This window comes from Cupressus sempervirens, chromosome 4, assembly GCF_028749045.1.
Source record: "Cupressus sempervirens isolate cs-2001-9-10 chromosome 4, ASM2874904v1, whole genome shotgun sequence".
Taxonomy (NCBI): domain Eukaryota; kingdom Viridiplantae; phylum Streptophyta; class Pinopsida; order Cupressales; family Cupressaceae; genus Cupressus; species Cupressus sempervirens.
In genome coordinates this window covers 453,856,133-453,878,993 of record NC_143121.1, presented here as the reverse complement: position 1 = coordinate 453,878,993, position 22,861 = coordinate 453,856,133, and positions in this window count along the sequence as shown.

The following is a 22,861-nucleotide window of genomic DNA, read 5'->3' as shown; positions in this document are numbered from 1 at the left end:
GTTTATTCACAAGGTTGAATTTTCAAGAGAAGAGTTTGAAAGAATTCCTATTGTTTAGCATTGTGCATAATGACAACTCAATAGTTCCTATTGGTAGGTTTTCACCAAGATAATGATTTTTTTAAGACTTTTAAGTATATACAGAGAGCTTTTGGAATTAGATCAGCTGTAGAATTTCTTTAGATGGAGAGTGTTGATGGGCTCCTTGAGCACCTCTCCTTCGATTGTAGAAGTTGGTAAGCACCAGATCCAAACATTGCTATAACTATGTATGGACCAAGCTAGTTGGGTTTAAAGTTCTCTTTTTGTACCTATTGTTACTGATTCTTAGGGTTTTATCTTAGAACAAGATCACCTAGATTGAAGTCATGTGGCTTAATTTTCTTTTGTACCTTCTAGACATATGTTGTTGATGAGCTCAAAGATGATCACACACCATTTGTTGACGTTCATCTAACAATTCTAGCTCTTGAAGTTGAGATATTTTGTAGTCATCATTAGTAATGAGGCCCTTCATGGAGATTCTCAAAGTAGGAATCTCAACCTCAATTGGAAGCACAAAATCCACTCCATATACCAAAGCAAAGGGCATTGTACCCATTGGAGTTCTTATACTTATTTTGTAAGCCCATAAAGCCAGATTAATCTAAAGATGAGAGTCCCTTCTAGATTTGTTAACTGTGTGGTACATAATCTTAAGGATCACCTTATTGGATACCTTTTCTTGGATATTACCTTGGGGGTGATAAATAGGAGACTAATGTTGCATGATTTTTAACTTTTTGAAACATTTCTTTAAGATCCTTATTTTTAAATTGTCCTCCATTGTTAGTAATGATGGAGGAAGGTACACCATACTTGTATATGATGTAATTTATAATGAATAGAGCTATAGCTTGTCCATTTTCTATAGAGAGGGGGACTACCTCTTCCCACTTTGTGAAGTATTCTATAGCTATAATGATAAACTTATGTCCATTTCAAGAAGACGAGTGAATTTGACCCACAAGATCAAAGGCCCATTGTTGGAATGGACATAGTATAATAGATGGAATTAGCTCCTTAGTTGGAGCATGAATTAGACTTTCATGGAGCTAGCATTGTTTGTAGGACTTGGCATATTTGATTTTCTCTTACTCCATATTTGACCAATAGTAACTAGCTCTAATAAATTTACAAGATAGTTTCAAGCTATTAGAGTGAGATTCACAAATATCCTTATGTACATCAATTAATGTGCATTTGGACTCATCAAGTTCTAGACACCTAAGGAGTATTTCATCAAGACCTCTCCTAAATAAATAATCAGTAATAATAACATATTGTGAAGCATTGTGGATAAGGTGACATTTTGCATTCTGGGTTAGATTGTTTGGAATGGTTTGGTCACATAGATAAGAGTATTATTGGTGGTAGTGGGATGAGTCATGTCCTACAATAGAACATATCAACCAAGATTTAGGAGAATGATAGGCAGAGTGGAGTAATGTTTCCACTAGGAACTCGTGTCAAAGATCATTCTTTGGAATTTATAACATGGAGGCAAGAGTAGCCATTGCATCAGTCACTTTATTATCTGCCCAAGGAATTTTTTGAAAAGTGATATGAGAAAAGTATTTCTTTAGATCATCCACAATGCATTTATAAGGGATCAATTTTATCATCCTTTGTTTGATACACATCATTGACCTGGTTGATTATGAGTTGTGAATCACCAAAGATATTTAATTCATCCACTCTCGATTCTACTACAATTTTCATGCCATTAATTAGGGCTTCATATTCTGCAATATTATTTGTATAAGGAAACAAAATCTTGTACACCTTAGGCAATGAATATCTCTATGGTGTTATGAATAAGAGCCTGACATTAGATCCTTGTTTTATGAAGGAACCATCAAAGAACATCACCCAAGTTTGGCGTGTGAGCATTAGAATTTATTCATTAGAGAAGTCAATGTTCAACAGAAGAAGACTCTACATTGGTGCTTCTACTAATTGATCAATGATTGGTTGGCCTTTAATAGCATTTCTCTCAACATATTGAATGTCAAACTTGCTTGAGATCATGACCCACTTAGATAACCTTCCTATTAGAGCTGCCTTGTTGAGTAAGTATTTTAGTGGATCAATTTTAGCAACCAATCATGTAATATGAGTGAGCATATAGTGTCTTAGCTTTTTGGAAGCAAAGAAAATTGCCAGGAAAGCCTTCTCAATGATACTATAATTCACTTCATAATAAATCAGCATGCAACTTAGATAGTAGATAGCTCTTTCCTTGTTGTCATTATCTTCTTGAGCTAGCAAGATACCAAGAGATGACTCTGTTGCTGAGATGTTCAAAATAAGAGGTTTCCCATAGATAGGAGGCATCAATATTGGTGTATTAACAAGCTATTTATTTATTTAAATTAGACTTTGATTACAATCTTGGCTCTATTTATATTTCACACCTTTATGTAGAGTCTTGGTAAAAGGTTGTGACCCATCCGCTAGCTATGAGATGAACCTGTGAATGGATTGAAGTCTTCCTTGTAAGCCTCTTATCTAACTAATATTATGGGGTGGAGTCATGCCCATGATTGCTTGAACTTTCTCTGGATTGACCTTGATTCCTTTTGTAGACATAATGTAACCAAGTAATTTCCCAGATGTTACACTAAATGCACATTTCTTGGGGTTAAATCTCATATTGAATTTCTCCATACAATCTAGGATGGGTCCCAAATCTTGAAGTTGAGTGTTGCATTTTGTGCTCTTAACTAAGGTATCATTGGCATAGTCCTCCATGGTCTTATGCATCATATTGTGGAAAATTATAGTAATTGACCTTTGATATGTGGCACCAACATTTTTTAGATCAAATGGAATCATGTTCCAATAGAAGGTTCCCCATGCACAAGTGAAATCAATATTTTCTTGATCTTTTGCTGTAATTTTAGTTTGATTATAACCAAAAAATCTGTCCATGAGTGAGTACACTTCATACCCTGCTATCATATCCACTATCATATCAATTTTGGGGAGTGGAAATCATCCTTCATACATGCCAAGTTTAGATCTCAAAAATATGTACAAACTCTGATAGATTTTTCATGCTTGGAGATTGGAATAATATTTGATATCCATTCAAAATAATCAACATAGCATGGATGAAACTAGCTTTCAGAAGCTTTTCCAATTCAACTTTGACAAGTAATGCAACATGAGGATGCATTTTTCTAAGTTTTTGTTTGATTGGTTTAACTCTTGGTGCAATAGATAAATGATTGAATATGAGATCAAGATCTAATCTTGGCATGTCTGAGTATGTCCACACAAAATTTATCTATTTCTCTTGGAAGAAGGTAATGAATTCCTCTTTTTCTTCTAGAGATAATGACTATGAAAGATGTATCATATGAGGTTGTTCCTCTATTCCCAAGTTGATCGAATATGTTGGTTCTATCAACACTGATGATCTTTCCTAAAAATGACTAGGGAATGCATCAAATATCTCATCTGTAGGTGCCTTAGAGAGGTTTTCACCTTTGGATATGTCTTTTATTTTTACTATTTTTGGTTTCAATACTAGCATAAGGTGGTTTTCACCATCAAACCTTCTATTTCTTTTCCTTTTTACTATGTTGTTGAGATATTTGATTTCAACTTCAGTCATGTTGACACTTTGTTTGCTAGTAGAAGACATTATAGGTTTGACAACATTTAAGTAGAAGGTAAGAGCATAGGCATTTTTGAATGTAGGGACTTCACTAGATACATTGGAATTATAGTCTATGAGCTTGAGATAGGTGAGTGAAATATATGTGGAGGGTTTGATAGCATTCACAATATAATCATCAAATGATTGGACAAGTAATTTGAGACCTAGAGCGACCTCGTCCACAAGTGTGTTTGAATACCATTGAGTTCTATCATCATTAATCAAATACTTGATAACACTAGTTAAATGAGACCCATCCAACCTAATCCTAGGCAATTAACCTACTTTGAGCTGATTTTCATAGTCATGAACTTGATCTATGTCTTTGACTATAGTTTATTTAGAGAGAGAGAGTCAAATTCACACTCTCAAGAATTTGTGCTACATGAGGATAAACTATAGAATTCCCCCAATAGTGATAGGGATGAATTTTAATTCATCATCTAGCTTTTTAAAAAGTTTCTCAATGACTAAAACATGACTAGACTCTCCTCGTTCTTGTTGAATACAAGAAGAATCAATAGTGTTGTTAGAAGAATCACTACTAGTATCTGTAGTTCTGACATGTGGTACAAAATCATTTGGTTCTGTGAATAATTTAGCAAGATCAATAGGAATTGGATAAGCTTAAGGGTCCTCATTGTCAACATCATCCTCATGCTCATCTGACTTAGCTTGTGACTCATGGTCAAATGAACTTTCAGGTTCTAGTATAAACTTGTTAATCCCTAGAGGAAGGGAATCTTCTTGAAGCCTAGATTGGATGTATCTCGAGACCTTCTAGCTATCACTTTGATAGGATAAATTAGATAATTTTTTTTGCATCCAATCAAACCACTTCCCTTGTAGCCAAATAATTTCATGAGTTTAAGACCTAGACCATACTTTTCAGGAGTAATTTTGCGAGACTATTCTGCGAGGTCAATTGGAGTTTCCTCTTTGTACATCCATGAAGCAATGGTTCTATTTTCAGCTTCATCCTCAAGAGGTATAGTAGGTTTAAAAAAAGTATCATTGTACTTATTTTGAGGTGTCAACACAAAAGGTCTCTTTACTTCAAATGGTCTCCCATAATGACTGAGAGACTCAGGAAGAGATGTCAAAGATAGAACTAGTTCGATGTGATATTCACCTATATGATTTTCTTTCAACTTGAATGACTTCTCAATTTGTTTAAGCTTATTATCATGATGGTCTATATACTCCCTATTAGTAGGTAAAAATGTTTCAACACATTTCAACATGTTACAAGTATAGCTAGTATTGGCAGGTATGGTGACTTCGGAGCTATAAAATGGAAACTTTACACATTGATGATAAGTTGAGGGCACAACTTGAATTTCATGTATCCATGGTCTTCCTAGTTAAATGTTGTATGCTAATAGAATGTTGAGGACTTGACAAGTGACATCCATTTCTACAGGACCAAATCAAAGAGAAAACACCAAAAGACCTAGACAAATTTATGTTTGACTTCATCATATGCCTTGATGGTTATCTTGCGATGAGGATCAATGGACTCTTTAGAATAGCCCAATTATCTGAGTCGAGTAGAAGAGACAATATTTAAGCTAGATCCATTATCAAAGAACACACAATGAACATGTTTCTAATGTATCATGACCTCACTGTATAGTGGTTGGTTATGAAAATGACTCAATGAATTGTCATCCTCCTCAGAGAAGGACACATATTAAGGTGAGATCAGATGACCTACCCTAGATTGGAACCTATTAAGATCAAGATCTTGTGGTACATTTTCTTTAGTGAGGGTTTTATCAAGAATCTCCCTATGAGTAGGAGAAATCTTGAGCAATTCAAAGATCATGATTTGAGCATTTATTCATTGTAATTGATTGAGGATACTATAGCTAGTAGTCACAGATAATGTTGTAACTTTTGTACCTTTGTCAGATGAACTAGCAAGAGGTTTTTCTTTGTGTTGTTCTAACTTAGGAGCAGAAGGTGCATGGCCTTTGAGTACTATCTTGGCACGAGAATGCATAACAACATTGGTACAAGATTGTGATGGTTCATTGTTAGATGTACTGGATGTAGGGAACCTTAAGACAAACAATGTCTTAGGTTTAGTTTTGTCTTATATTCCCTTGATGGTGATAATGTCACAATACTCAAAGTCCATTGGTTCAACCATGTGGACTATCTCATCGTCATTAGAGTATGTATAGTTGATCATGTTATGATATTTTTTCTTTGAGTTTTCTCCTTTTCCATAAGATCCTTCACACACTCTTCATCATGATCCTTATATGTAGAATCATCCCAGAATGAACTCTGGGATGCTCATCTAAAATAATTTAGCAAGCCAATCTGTTGCCTCCTAACTAGATTGATTATGCTATTGCTCTTAGACCAAGAAGCTAGCAACCAGACATCTGATATGAAGGATTTATTTAAGCTAGATGATATGCAGATTAATCTAAATGAAATATGCAAATTAATCTATATGTAATGCATATATTAAGCTAAGAATAAAATAAGCATATTATTCTTAATGAATGCATTTTAACACTAGAATGATATTGTAATGCAAGAAAATAACAAGCTATGAGTGTATGAGAAAATGAGTATTTAATCCAAAATAGGTTTGACATTATCAATTATCAACCTCCATAATGAGGAATTGAGAGCTTCTTAAATATAATCCAAGAATTGATCAATAGTCAAGATCAAAGAGAATGAACAGTTGAGATTTGGAGAAAATTTAGTCAGATTAGAAAGTTTCCTTATGAAAAGGAAGTTAACTAATTGCTTTTGAGTGGAATAAGGAGTTTACGACTTTAATTCCTTTTTTGATTTCAGTCCACTCAGAGTTTCCATTTCTAAACTGAAGAGAAGATTTGGAGAAATATATTTAATTTAATAAAATAGAATACGACCTCATAAATGGATATTCTTAATTAACTGAATAATTAAACTTAATAATTAAAATGAGGACATATCTTATTAAACAAATATATTTAATTGCTTAATCTATATTTTAGCAAATGGGGTAATTTTAATTTAATCAAAGTGCTAGGACTCATAGTTAAATTAAATTAATTAATAGGTTTACCTTTGCTAATTTGATTAGACTTAGGAATTAAATAGTGCATGTAATTAATGTAGATTAAGGATTTTCTATATTTAACATTTAGGTCAAGTAGCAATTATCAAAATTAGAATTGCCCAGTAAAATAGGACTTCGAGATTGATTAAATAGACCAAAATTGGTTTAGCATGGCAATGTGCCAATTTTGGGGTATTAGAGTTTGATCATTTGACTCTTTCTCCTTTTCCTCTACAAAAAGTGGGGCACATTAGATGTGTCTTATTGTTTCACCCCTGTGGATGCAATCTCTGCCATTTGATCTGATAGAACTTACAATTAGCTGTTACAATTGCTAGAGAGTAACAATAATGGCTTTTGATTTGATATAACTTACAACATATCTTGCAGATTACAGATCACACTTTAGTTCAATCCTTTGCTTGGCTTTAATCACTACAACTTTATAAGCTTGTCATCTCAAGCTTCATCACCTTGAGTCTTCTTACTCATCATACCAATGCAATCATATCTATGGTCACCTATTGAAGTAGAGTATCTATGCTCTCTTCCACGTTAGCACCTTCTTCAACACTCCATGCTTTCATGCTTGACCCTCTCTCCTTTGCTTCGTGACCTTATGACTCCTTAAATAGAAATTTGGAATACCTTTCTCGCTTGATTCTCCCTCTCGAACTTTAGGGTTTTCAATAGATTAGGTAGGATACAATGTATCCATCCCATATCTTGCTCTTATCTATAAACTTTGTCTAGAATCCAATTGCATTCGCCAAAAATGTTTTACATAGTGTTTTGTGCCACCAGCTCATCATTCTTATCTTCTATCTGATTCATAGAATTCTAGATAACAACCATGTTGGCTCATATCTAGTGAATCTTTGATTTTCAAAATAATGCAGCAACTTAGCATTATTGATTTATTGATGCTCAACACCTAAAGAAATTCTGTGAAACTCGGCTCTTGAAATTCACTCAGCACTTCAATATCACTTGGCACTTATATCCTACTTAGCACTTGAAAACTTACTCGGCACCTATTATTTTTCTACTACTTGGCACCTGATCTTCACTCAGCACCTAAAGACTGCTCAGCACCTAAAGATCACTCGGCACACACTAAGTTAAACTTTTCTTGGCTTCAACTGAGAATCTATTCAGCACTAACTAGCTTTATCGACTCTTTCTAATGAACTTAGTTAGGCTTTACAAATGACTTAGCTAATCCTTACATCATGTGTCTTAGTGTGTCCATCCTATGTGTCTTGGAGTATGTCATCAATACACTATTTCATGAATGGCTTAGCTGATCCTTATACTTCATTACAACATCATAACTTCAACCTTTCTCTAGGTACTCTAGTTACGTCTTATTGATTGCCACCTCCTTGTCAATCAATCAACTTATAGTATTTGGATCACTAAAGCAATTATCATTCCTGCAAGTAGCAAGTTTGACATCAATGAAAAAATAATGATTGAAAACATTCTTTGCCAGTTCTATTACTCTTCATTCATGAGCTTTTCAATCATTTCCAACAATCTCACTCTTTGGTATTGATGGCAAACCAATTTGATCACTTGATCAACTTTGTTACCACCAAAATTGTATACGTTTTCTACTACATTTTGCTTCCTTCTTGATTGCTGCATCCTTTACTACTGATCTCATGTATCTCCATATCTTTACCTTTTAGTCTCTCATATATCTCCCTCTTACTTTGTATTGATCAATTTTTTGCATATATCTCCCTCTTTGACATAAATGCCAAAGATGTAGCATCTTTAACATGAAAAATATAAGCTTTGTATCTCATGTTTTCTCCCTCTATCACCATGCTTGTGACTGATTTGAAGTTTCTGCTCCTACTCTCATCCTCTGCATCGTTCTTTTGATATTTCAATGATTTGTTCCTGTTGATGCAAGGCAGCTTCTTTGCTTTAAACTACTTGAGTTAGGGGCATTACCCCCAACTTGCCTCTAAGACATTCAAAAGCATCTTTGGGAAATGGTTTGGTGAAGATATCTGTAATTTGTTCCTTTGTGTGAATGTACTCCATCTTCACTTGTTTGTCTTCTACCAATTCTCTAACATAGTGATACTTGATTTTTGCATGCATTACTGGATTCTTGGATATGTTTATAGCACTTGTATTATCACAATACAATATCATAGGTTCGGTTGCCTCTTCTTTCATTCCTTTCAATAGATGTGTGAGCCACACAATGTTTGTGCAATTGACTGCTGCTACTACATATTTTGATTCTGCAGTGGACTGAGATGTGCATGTTTGCTTCTTGCTAGTCCAAGTAACTAGTCTTTTACCTAAAAATAATGTTCCTCCACTTGTGCTCTTTCTGTCATCAATGTTGCCTCCCCAATCTGCATCTGTGTATGCATTGAGCTCAAACTTTTCATTCTTTTTATAATATAGGCCAAAATCATTAGTTCCTTTGAGATACCTCATTATTCTTTTTACTGCTATGAGATGATTTTATTTAGGATTAGCAGAGAATCTAGCCACTATTCCTACTGCTAATGCTATTTCTAGTATGCTATGTACAACATAGTGTAGTTTTCCAATCATGGATTTGTACATTTTTTGATTAACTTCAGCTGATACATCATTTTTGGATAGTTTATGTCCTATTTCCATTGGTGTGCTGACTGGTTTGGAGTCTTCTAATCCAAATGTTTTAAGTATCTCTTTGATGTACTTTGATTGTGTCATAAATATACCATGTTTTAGTTGATGTACTTGCAATCCAACAAAAAATTTGATTTCTCCAAACATAGACATCTCAAACTCATGTTTCATTTTGTCAGCAAAACTTTTGCAAAGAACTTCCTTTCCTCCAAACACTATGTCATCCACAAAGATTTCAGATACAATAATATCCTTACCTTCTTCTGACTTGATGTACATGTTGCTGTTATCATTAGTTCTTTTAAATCATATTTGCACTAGATACTTGTGAAGTCTCTCATACCATGCTCTAGGTGCTTGTTTCAGACCATAGAGTGCTTTATGTAGTTTACAAACCATATCCCTGTTGTTCTCATCAAAAAATCCCTCTAGTTGTTCAATATAGACTTCTCTTCCAATATACCATTTAGAAAAGCAGACTTTACATCCATTTGATAGACTTTAAAACCTTTATATGCAACATATGCAAGTAAAGTTCTTACTCCTTCCATTCTCACAATAGGGGCAAATGTTTCCCCATATTCTAATCCTTCTTCTTGAGCATAACCCTTACATACTAGTCTGGCTTTATTTCTAGTAATCTCACCATTCTCATCTAGCTTGTTTCTAAATACCCACTTGGTGCCAATCACATTCTTGTCAACTGGTCTGGGAACCAAACTCCAGGTTTTGTTCTTCTTTATTTGATCAATCTCTTCTTCCATAGCTTTATACTAGTCATCATCTTGTAATGTATCATACACTGTCTTAGGTTCAAATTTTCTTAACAGACATGATTCATTTCTTAGTCTATTCCTTGTCATAGGTCTTGCATCTTTGTCACCAATTATTTGTTCAGCAAGGTGATGCCTCTTCACATATTTTGACAATCTTGGTTTTGTCTTTGTTTCCATGTTTGATCTTTTAGATTTAGAATCACTACACACTTCGTTGTTAGGTAGTTCTACATCTCTGTCATGTGTACTGACTTCAAAGTCAAAATGAGCATTTCCTTCATTCTACAACTCAACTTCTGAATGCAGCTCGACATTCACTGGTTGTGACTTGGCTGAGACTGAAACTTGCTATTGAATCCCAATTTGATTGGTAGTATCCTCGTCAATAGGCATTCCTTCATAAGAATACACAAAGGTTCTATATTCATCCATTCTCTTTGGTTTTTCAACTTGGACATCTGTATGCTCATCAAAGTTTACATTTGTACTTTCCACAATTTTGTCAGTGTTAGTATTTAAACACTTATATGCTTTACTTCTAGTGGAGTAACCAAGAAATATGCCTTCATCACTTTTTGCATCAATTTTTCCATTTCTAGAATCTTTAAGGATAAAGCATTTGCAACCAAATATTTTGAAATGCTTTACATTGGGTGAGTGACCATACCATAATTCAAAAGGTGTTGCACTTGTACCTTTCTTCACTTGTACTCAATTCTGTGTATGAACAACCACACTTACAGCTTCTCTCTAATATTTTAGAGCAATGATCTTTTCCATCATTAATGTTCTAGCACAGTCAATCACATATCTATTTCTTCTCTCAGTAATTCCATTTTGTGGGGGAGTTCTAGGAGCTGATGTTTTTCTCTTGATTCCTTTGTCATTGCAAAATGTTTCAAATTCATTTGATGTGAATTCACCACCTTTGTCTGATCTTAGGCACTTCAAACTCTTTCCTATTTCTTTTTCAACTCTAGCCACATAAAACTTAAACATTTGAAAAGTATCAGATTTTTTCTTTAAGAACATAATGGTCATCATCCTGGAATAGTCATCAACAAACAACATTATATATTTGTCTCCTTTGTAGCTTTATACTTCTATTGGACCACATACATCAGTATGGATTAACTCAAGTACTTCTTTAGATGTATAGTTTTTACTCTTGAAACTTGACTTGGTCATCTTTCCTAGCTGACATTGTTTGCACATGATATTGTCAGGTTTTTTTAGTTTAGGTAAACCTCTAACTTTCTTCATTTTACTGATATTGACCAGATTATCAAAGTTGACATGACATAGCCTTCTATGCCATAAACATACATCATCAAATTTTGCAACAAGACAAGAAGCATTTTCCATATCGAGATAAAATAGATTACTTCTTTTTTGATCTCCTTTTCCTATCAATTTACCATTAGTATAATAGATTTTTGCAGTTTTATTTCCAAATTCTACCTTGCACCCTACATTGCCTAACTGTGAGACACTTAGAAAATTATATTTTAGTCCTTCAACATAGTATACATTATCACATGAGATTTTCTCTGTAACCTTAATGGAACCCTTTCCTTTGATTTGACATGGAGCATCATTACCAAATCTAACACTATTTCCATCATACTGAGTAAAGTTAACAAACTTAATTTTGTCTCCTATAGTGTGATCTGAGAATCCACTGTCTATGATCCATCTGTCATTCTTGTTCATACATGTTACCAGTGCTATAGGCTCTTCTTCATCAGATTGGTCCTTCATGGCCACATAAACAACTTCATCATCATCATCATCAGAATCTTCTTCAACAATATAGCACTTCTTGCCTTTGTCTTTGTAATCTCTCTTATCATCTTCTCTTCTATGTTTGTACTTGTTGCCTTCCTTGTATTCCTTTTTCTATGTACACCTTGCAGCAATATGTCCTACTTCATTGCAATTAAAACAAATGATAGGCAACTTACCTTTGAATTTTCCTTTGCCTCTATGAAATCTTCTAGCTAGTAATACTTCTAATTGTTCCACATCTTCCTCATCAATGCTACTATCACTGGATACATATTTTATCTTTCTTCCCTTCTTCGATTTCATCTAATTAGCATCTTTCAATGATAGCTTGGCTTTGAAAGAAGATTCAACATTCTCGGTCTGTAGTTGTCAAAGTTAGATAACTCAAATGCAGTGAGTCTACCCACTATACCTTCAAAACTGAGATTGTTTCCTGGCACACATCTTAGGTCTTGTATAGCTGATACTCTAATAGCATAGATAGGGAGAAAGGTTCTTAACAACTTACTATTAATAGTATCATCATCCAATTGACCACTCAAACATCTTATTGCACTTACCACTTCCTTTATTCTAGAGGCATACTGAGCAGTATTCTCACTTTCTTCCATTTTCATATCATTAAAATTTCCTCTAAGGCTTTCTCTTTTTGCTCTTTGGACACTTAGATATCATCCATAAATGTCTAATAGGGCTTTCTAGATCTTGAATGAAGTGTCACATCCTTTGATATCATCGAATTTGGCATAGTTGAGTGCGGAAACAATTTCCAATGTTGTCTGATTGTGGTCCTGTTTGTTTTTCAAATCTTCTGCAGTAAGAGTACTAGTTGGATCAACATGTTTAGTAACAATTGAATTTTTGGCATAATCTCCTATGGATCCAAGATGTAGCTTCTTCAAGCTTTGCCATGCAAAAAAGTTGTCTTTGTTGAGCTTGGGAACTTCTCTCTTAGGCATTTTGATCTTTTTTGCTTCTAGCCCCTTTAAACTAAGTCAGCAACAATGCTCTGATACCAATTGTTATAATTCTTTAGAATAACTGAGAGGGGGGGTGAATAAATTATCCAAGGTCCAAATGCCCTAATAATACTTTTTCTACAAATCCTTAATGGAACATAACTAAAATTATCATGCATGCACTTGAACATTAAGTAATCATGAAAAGTAAACATGCATCACACAATAATGCTAAGAATTTGATAACCCAGAAACCCTCTAGGAATAAGAAGGTAAAACTAGAGTGGGGATGATACCCAAAAAATAACTGCGCAATTGATTTCAACCACTTTTAATGGTCTACCTTGTTAAAGACCTGCCCTGTTAAAGGCTACAACACATTGTTATATGTGACCTTGTTAAAGGATTTCACCATACTATTAGGAATGGGCCTGGTTAAAGGACTTTGGAACATTCACTTGGAATGTCACCCTATTAAAAGATTTACAACATGACTATTAAAACAACCTAAGTCCACAGGATTTATTTTAACTGTTACAATTGCTAGAGAGTAAAAATAATGGCTTTTGATCTGATACAACTTACAACATATCTTGCAGATTATAGATCACACTTTAGTTCAATCCTTTGCTTGGCTTTAATCACTGTAGCTCTGTAAGGTTGTCATCTCAAGCTTCGTCACCTTGACTCTTCTTACTCATCATACCAATGCAATCATATCTATGGTCACCTATTGAAGCAAAGTATCTTTGCTCTCTTCCACCTTAGCACCTTCTTCAGCACTTCATGCTTTCATGCTTGACCCTCTCTCATTTGCTTCGTGACCTTATGACTCCTTAAATAGAAATTTGGAATACCCTTCCCACTCGATTCTCCCTCTCCAACTTTAGGGTTTTCAATAGATTAGGTAGGATATAATGTATCGATCCCATATCTTGTTCTTATCCATAAACTTCATCTAGAATCTAATTGTATTCACCAAAAATGTTTTAAATAGTGTTCTGTGCCACCAGCTCATCATTCTTATCTTCTATTTGATTCACAGAATTCTAGATAACAACCATGTTGGCTCAGATCTAGAAAATCTTCAATTTTAAAAATAATGCAACAACTCGACATTATTGGTTTACTGATGCTCGACACCTAAAGAAATTCTATGAAACTCGGCTCTTGAAATTCACTCGGCACTTCAATATCACTCAGCACTTATATCCTACTCGGCACTTGAAAACTTACTTGGCACCTATTATCTTTTCTACTTGATGCAGGAGCATCCAGAGGTATAAGGGCAATCCTGTGTCAACTAAAAAAATATACTTAGACTTAGTTTCTATTTCATGTGTTTTCATTTTTGGATACCCATTTGAGTCAAATAAAGGTTCCAACTCTCACAGTTCCACTATCAGCGTGCTAGAAAATCTTGAAAAAATAGGAGTATGTAATTGGGCCATAATTTTGGTAAATTAGAAGGTGTAAATTGGCCAGATGAATGTAATTGTGATTTAGAGCATTCTAGAAAAAGAATCAGGTCAAAAGACCCCATGGTTTGAAAGTTATTATAGTTTGTCGAGTTTTGGAGACCTCCTAAGAATGCTTCAAAGTCAGGTTAGGGGCATTAAATGACCTCAAAAAGGGCCAAAAAATGGGGGATGAGTGAATCTGGTCCATAGGGCTATAGAGCACTTCAAGAGCTTTTTGAAAATGTAAACGGTTCATCAATTAGAGCTACGGTTCAAAAGTTATGCCTCCTAGAAGTTCGGTTACCGTTTCTGGATTCTTCTAGATTTGCACCAACTTCTAACGCAGCTTCTAGAACCTTCTATTTGGTTGGTGGATGCCTACTAGAACTTTCTAGAATTTACTCCTAGTCCTTAACCCTTTAGGGTCTATTTAAGGAGATTCCTGGCATTGTAAAAGGTAGTTCGGAGTGGAGTTTGAGAGGAGGTACTGAAAGGAGAAATTATCTCCAGATTTATGCTATTGTAAGCCCTTAGGGAATGTTTTGAAGTTTATTTTCTTGTACTATTTGTACTAGCTTATTTTATCAGTTAATATAATTTCTCCTTTTCTATTGTGTCCATTCTATGTGGGTTGTGTCCCCATCAAGTGGTATCAGAGCTAGTTTTCCTAAGTGTGTAGACAGAGCGCCGACTATGAGGCAGTTTGCACCAGGACTGTGTGGTTGTGTGTTTGAGTTAAGAAGATGCCTCCACAAAAAGAGCATGGTAGAAGGGCTAGAGCTATTAATCCTGAGGAGGTTAGAGCCCTCCAAAGGCAGGTACAAGTATTGCAGGAGGAGCTCTGTAGAGGAGCAACTGTGGCCGCAGGTGATGAAAGTGAAGATGACAACGAAGAAGATGAAATGGGACCAGAAGGGGAATTTGATGGGGAAGTTCTGAATCATGCAGAGGAAAGGCTTTTTAGGGCCATTACTAAGTTTGGGAAAAGAACCACAATTGAAGTGGGTGTATTTTCAGGAAATCTAAAACTAGATGAGTTGATCGATTGGATCAATGAACTGGAAGAATAATTTGAGTATGAGGATATCAGGGACCCAGATAGGGTTAAGTTTGCAAAGGCCAAATTGAAAGGCCATGCCAAAATTTGGTGGCAAGAGGTTCAATTGGAAAGAAATAGAAGAGGAAAGGAGAAGATCACAAGATGGGATCACATGGTGGACAAATTGAAGAAGCAGTTCATTCATGTGGACTACGAGCTTGATTTGTTTAAGAAGATGCATGGGTTAAAGAAAGCAGGAAGATCAGTCCAAGAATATACAGAGGAATTTTACCGACTCTTGATTAGAGCGAGGCATGCAGAAGCAAATAAGGAGAAGGTTGCTCGTTATATCAGTGGGTTGCGACCTAGCATCCAAGAGGAATTAAGTCTGGTAAGAATGACCAGCGTTGAAGAGGCATACCAATTTTCCCTACAAGTTGAAGAGAAGCTAAATAAAAGGTTTGAAGGAAGACAAAGAGGGCACGGTCAAGGAGGAAGGGGAAGTGGTAGATCATCTAGAGGTTGCAATGAAATGCAAAAGAAAAATGAAGATGTGGGTACTAGCAAGAACCAGAGGAATGAGGGTTTCAACTGCTCCCATGATCAGGACTTTGGAAATCAGAGAGGAAGAGGTAGAGGACATGGACAAGGAAGAGGTGGGTTCTGTGGTACCTATTTCCATTGCAATGAAGAAGGTCATCATGCCTTTGAATGCCCTCAATGACAAGGAAGGAAGGATAGGAGAGATGAGGGCCAAGCTAGGGTTGCTCATGTGGATGAGGATGCACAATCATCACATTCAGAGGATGCAAAAAGAAGAGAGGTCTTGGTAAATGAAAGAGTCCTACTAAATGGTGAGATTGAACCAGGACAATGGAGGAGTTTGTTTCATACTAGGTGCAAGTGTGAGGATAAATGTTGTGATGTGATCATTGATGGTGGTAGCACTGATAACTTGGTATCAGAAGAGATGGTCTCTAAGCTGAAGCTCAAGAGGGAGAAACATCCCCAGCCCTATCGAATTTCTTGGGTAAAAGATGATCATAAGGTCCTGGTAAGTGAACAATGTTTAGTGAAATTCAAAATTGGGAGTTACCATGATGAAGTTCTCTATGATGTTATTTCGATGGATGTTTTCCATCTATTGTTGGGTAGACCATGGCAGTTTGATAGACATGCAATACATGATGGACATGCAAACACATACTCTCTGACAAAGGATGGAGTTTGCCACAAATTGAAGCCCATGAAAAAAGGAAGGTGAAAAGGTATGTAGCAATGCTAGGATTTGTCTTGTTGATGAAGGGAAGTTTTTAGATGGCATGAAACATCAACATATGTGCTATGCTTTGATTCCTAGGAAAGATAAAGAAGGTAGTAGTGAAATACCACTTGAAGTTTCAGATTTACTAGGGGAGTTTGGAGATATTATCTCTGATAATGTTCCAGATGGATTGCCACTAGTAAGGCAAATCAGTCATCAGATAGATCTGATTCCAGGAGCTAGTTTTCCTAACAAGGCTGCTCACAGGATGACTCCTATTGAAATAGAGGAGCTAAATAGACAGGTTCAGGAGCTATTGAGGAAGGGCTTGATTTAAGAGAGCTTGAGTCCATGTGCAGTACCTATAGTACTCGCACCAAAGAAGGATGGAGAGTGGAGGATGTGTACAGATTCTCGAGCTATAAATAAGATAACCATCAAGTACCAGTTTCCTTTGCCAAGGATGGATGATCTTATGGAATACTTGAGTGGAGCTCAGTACTTCACAAAGATAGATCTGAAGAGTGGTTATCACCAAATATGGATTCGAGAAGGAGATGAGTGGAAAACAACCTTCAAGACCAAGGAGGGTCTTTATGAGTGGTTAGTCATGCCCTTTGGATTGACAAACGCCCCAAGCACCTTCATGCGGCTCATGAATGAGGTACTTAAGAAGTTCTTGGGAAAATTTGTTATTGTTTATTTGGATGATATTTTAATTTTAAGCAAGACTTTCAAAGGACATTTATTGCATATTTGTAGTGTCCTTGAAAGGCTAAGGGAAGAGAAACTGTTAATTAATTTGAAGAAGTGTATCTTTGCAAAAAGGGAGTTAGTCTATTTGGGGTTTGTTATATCACCTGAAGGTCTCAAAATGGATCCAAAGAAGGTAAAAGCCATCTTGGCATGGCTTACTCCAAGGTCTGCTACTGAGGTAAGATCATTTCATGGTCTAGTTATTTTTTACAGGAATTTTATTAAGAATTTCAGTGGCATATGTGCACCCCTAACTGATACAATAAGAGGGGATACAAAAGAATTCAAATGGACTGCAGTAGCTGCGAGATGTTTTGAATTGCTGAAGAAGAAGGTGATAGAATAGCCTGTGTTGGCACTTCTAGATTTTAGAAAGGTTTTCCAGGTGGATTGTGATGCCAGTGGTAGTGCTATTGGGGTTGTATTAAGCCAAGAGGGTAAGCCTATTGCATATTTTAGTGAAAAATTGAATGATGCAAAGAAGAAGTATTCTGTTTATGATCAAGAGTTCTATGCAATAGTTCAGGCCTTAAAGAAATGGAGGCATTATTTATTGCCAAAGGAATTTATTTTGTATACTGATCATCAGGCATTACAATACCTAAATAGCCAAGGTAAATTGAATCAAAGGCATATGAAGTGGGTAGAGTTCTTGCAGAGTTATACATTTGTGTTGAAGCATAGAAGTGGAAAATCTAACAGGGTTGCAGATGCACTAAGTAGGAGACAGTTGTTGCTTACAGTAATGTAGGTTGAAGTAGTTGGGTTTGATGAACTCAAGAATTTGTACCCCGAGGATCCTAATTTTGCTAAAGCATGGAAAGCTTGTAAAGAACCTGTTGCTGTAGATAGAACCAAGTGGTTAGACTATTTGATTCAGGATGGCATGTTGTTCAAGGGTAGTCAATTGTGCATTCCAAGGAGTTCCATGAGGGAAAATCTAATGAAGGAGAAACACAGTGGAGGGATGGCAGGACATTTTGGTTGAGATAAGACCATTACCATTCTTAGAGAACATTATTTTTGGCCTCAAATTTCACAGGATGTGAAGAAGTTTGTATAGAGTTGCCAGGTTTGTCAAGTTGCCAAGGGGTCTAGTCATAATACTAGCCTATATCAGCCATTGCCTGTTCCATCAAGGCCATGGGAGGACATAAGTATGGATTTTGTTCTTGGATTACCAAGGACACAAAGGGGTAATGACTCAGTATTCGTGGTGGTTGATAGGTTCTCCAAAATGGCACATTTCATTCCATGCCACAAAACTCATGATGCTATCCATATTGCAGACTTATTTTTCAAAGAGGTGGTAAGACTACATGGTCTTCCAAGGAGCATAGTTTCTAACAGAGATTCTAAATTTGTGGGGTATTTCTGGAGGAGATTGTGGAAAAAGTTGAGAACATACTTGAAATTTAGTTCCACGCATCACCCACAAACTGACGGCCAAACAAAAGTGGTAAATAGAAGTCTGGGCAATTTGCTAAGATGTTTAGTTGGGGATAAGCCCAAGGGATAGGATTTGATTCTACCACAAGTAGAGTTTGCTTACAATAACTCTATAAATAGGAGTACTAGAAAATCACCATTCCAAATTGTATATGGGAATAGCCCAAGGACTGCACCAGAATTGAGGAAGATAGAACAAGGGGAGAGGACAAGTGCTGAAGCTGAGGAATTTGCTGAACATATCAAGCGTCTACATGAGGAGGTTCAAGCACACATTACCAAGATCAATCAAGAGTATAAAGCTAGGGCTGATCAAAGGAGAAGACATAAGGAATTCCAAGTAGGGGATCTAGTCATGGTGCACTTATGAAAAGAAAGATTTCCAGCTGGTACTTACAACAAGCTGAAAATGAAGAAATTTGGCCCCTACAAAATTTTGAAGAAACATGACTCAGAAAATGCATATGAGGTGGAGCCGCCAAATGGTATTCATATTTCTCCCATTTTCAACATTGCAGATTTAGCAGAGTATCATGATGATGGTGTAGATGAGGAGCTGGTGTTAGAGCCATGTCCGATTCCTACTTCTAAGAAAGAGGAGATAGAAGATATTCTCGATCATCATGTGGGTAGGAGTACCAGAAATAGGCAGTATGAAGAATATTTGGTCAAATGGAAAGGACGACCGATCGAGGACTCAACTTGGATTTCAGCAGCTGAGGTTTCCTATTTGGGATTTCCTCTACCATTCATAAAGTGACAAGGTCACTTTTCAATCTACCCTGGGTGTCTAATGCAGGAGCATCCATAGGTATAAGGGCAATCCTGTGTCAACCAAAAAAAATACTTAGACTTAGTTTTTGTTTCATGTGTTTTCATTTTTGGATACCCATTTGAGTCAAATAAAGGTTCCAACTCTCACAGTTCCACTATCAGTGTACTAGAAAATCTTGAAAAAATAGGAGTATGTAATTGGGCCATCATTTTCATAAACTAGAAGGTGTGAATTGGTCAGATGAATGTAATTGTGATTTAGAGCATTCCAAAAAAAGAATCAGGTCAAAAGACCCCATGGTTTGAAAGTTATTGCAGTTTTTTGGGTTTTGGAGACCTCCTAAGAATGCTTCAAAGTCAGGTTAGGGGCATTAAATGACCTCAAAAAGGGCCAAAAATGGGGGATGAGCAAAGCTGGTCCATAGGGCTATAGAGCACTTTGAGAGCTTTCCAAAAATGTAAACGGTTCATTAATCGGAGCTACGGTTCAAAAGTTATGCCTCTCGAAAGTTTGTTTACCGTTTTTGGATTCTTCTAGATTTGTGCAAACTTCTACCGCAGCTTCTAGAACCTTCTATTTGGTCGGTGGATGCCTACTAGCACTTTCTAGAATGTACTCCTAGTCCTTAACCCTTCGAGGTCTATTTAAGGAGATTCCTGGCATTGTAAAAGGCAGTTCAGAGTGGAGTTTGAGAGGAGGTATTGAAAGGATAAATTATCTCCAGATTTATGCTATTGTAAGCCCTTAGGGCATGTTTTGAAGTTTATTTTCCTGTACTGTTTGTACTAGCTTATTTTCTCAGTTAATATAATTTCTCCTTTTCTGTTGTGTCCATTCTGTGTGGGTTGTGTCCCCATCACTACTACTCGGCACCTGATCTTCACTCGGCACCTGAAGACTGCTCGACACCTTAAGATGAATCAGAACACACTAAGTTGAACTTTGCTTAGCTTCAACTGAGAATCTACTTGACACTAACTAGCTTGCTCGGCTCTTTCTAATGAACTTAGTTAGGCTTTACAAATGACTTAGCTAATCCTTACATCATGCGTCTTAGTATGTCCATCCTCTATGTCTTGGAGTATGTCATCAATAGACTATTTCATCAATTGCTTAGCTGGTCCTTATACTTCATTACAACATCATAACTTCAACCTTTCTCTAGGTATTCTAGTTACATCTTATTGATTGCCGCCTCCTTGTCAATTAATCAACTTATAGTATTTGAATCACTAAAGCAATTATCATTCCTGCAAGTAGCAAGTTTGACATCAATGACAAAACAATGATTGAAAACATTCTTTACTAGTTCCATTACTATTCATTCATGATCTTTTCAATCATTTCCAACAATTTTGTGATTTCAAAGTTGTAATCTCAATGTCTTTCCTATTTAGTTCTTGATTTGAAAGCATCATTTGATTCATCACGTCCAGTTGAATGTTTACAAGTTTCTAAACATCTGATGACTTCTCTTCAAGTATTTTTTTCAGTATTCTTATAGCTTCTTGAATCCTAACTTTTTCTTCCTCAAATTTCTTTTTCTATTTAGATATCTCACACAACATAACTAATTGAGTTTCTTGTTCTCTTTTTAGATTCCCGACTTTTTCATTTAGGGCATAATTCTTTTCCATCAAATTTACAATTACTTCATTAAATTATTTGGAATTATTTTTGTCAAACAATCTTGTAATGTCTATCACTTGATATTGATTATCATTTGTTGAATAGCCATATCCTTTCTTATCTTTAATGATTGTTGCAATTCATCTCTTGATTCCTTCAATTGATGTAGAACAAGTTGTATTTAAATCTTCTGGTTCTCAATGATCTTTCCCAATTTATAGACTTCCATCTTCAAGATCTTACCTCTTAAATTGCCAAAAATTTTCTTCAAGAGAACTTAACTCTAGTACCATTGTCAAAAATGACAATGCGAAAGTAAATTTTGACAGGTGGGAGAGGGTGAATCAACACTCAAAACTTTAACCATAAAACATTTCACCATCATCTATCTCATAACTTAACATGTAAAATGAAATAAGTAAGCATGCATTAAATCCATAGCATAAAGTAAATCAACGCATAACACAAAAGATTTTTGTTACCCAGAAACCCTCTAAGGAGAAGGTAAATCTGAGGTGGGGATGAGACCCACAAATCTTCACTACTGTATCAATAAAATGTAGCCAATTATGGCTACAAAGTATTGATCATAAACTATGATCTACCCTATGAGATTTCTACCTTATTAAATGCTTACAAAGATATTTAGGTCTCACCTTGACTAAAGGATTTCAACTCACAATTAAGTAAGCACTCTATTAGGAGATTTAAAAAAGCTTGTTAGGACTACTCTATTAATATATTTATATTGTATCACCTATAAAATAATCTAGTACCTAATCCTTCACATAGAACCTCTCTATTAGATGTCAGATCTCCTCTTTATAGTCTATATCTTGATTCTTCTAATCGAATATATCTTCTTTGACCTTTCAATGCTCATCTTCACAAGTGATATGTTCTTCTCAATTGATTCTGCTCTACTTTTCATTCAATTATACATCTTATCCATGCTTGGATTTGCATAAGATACTCTCCTTAGTATCCTCTTTTACACATATGCTCCCCTTTAGGGTTTATCTCTTTAAATAGGCATCATGGAGATGATCTAGGTCATAACCAATGACTCTGGTTGATTATTATTTCTGCCTTAAGTTTCTCTTTTTTTGATTGGTTGCATGGGTCACGTAGGGATGCGTGATATGTGTATGGAGGAAAACCTAACCTACCAAGAGCACACATAAACAAGTAAACATTAGTTGTACATGTGCATATCAAAAGATTAAAAAAAAACCAAAAATATGACTAATTGTTAAACTTGAGTTTTACAACTTGATACAACCAAAATGAAATGTTCTCATACAAACTCAAAGTAGCTCAACAAGGATTCCCATAAGAGGCCTTGTTGGTGTGCTTCATATTGAAGGGAAGTGAGTGTGATCTCCCCAAATACAACTATGCATCTTAATGATTGATAAATTATATGCAATGATAATGAGACTATACTAAGATGAATGTAGAATACTTCAAGCAATCGCTATGGAAGCAACCATGCTTGAAAGCACTCAAAGGATATGAATGTGGATGTAAGAAATCAAACTAAG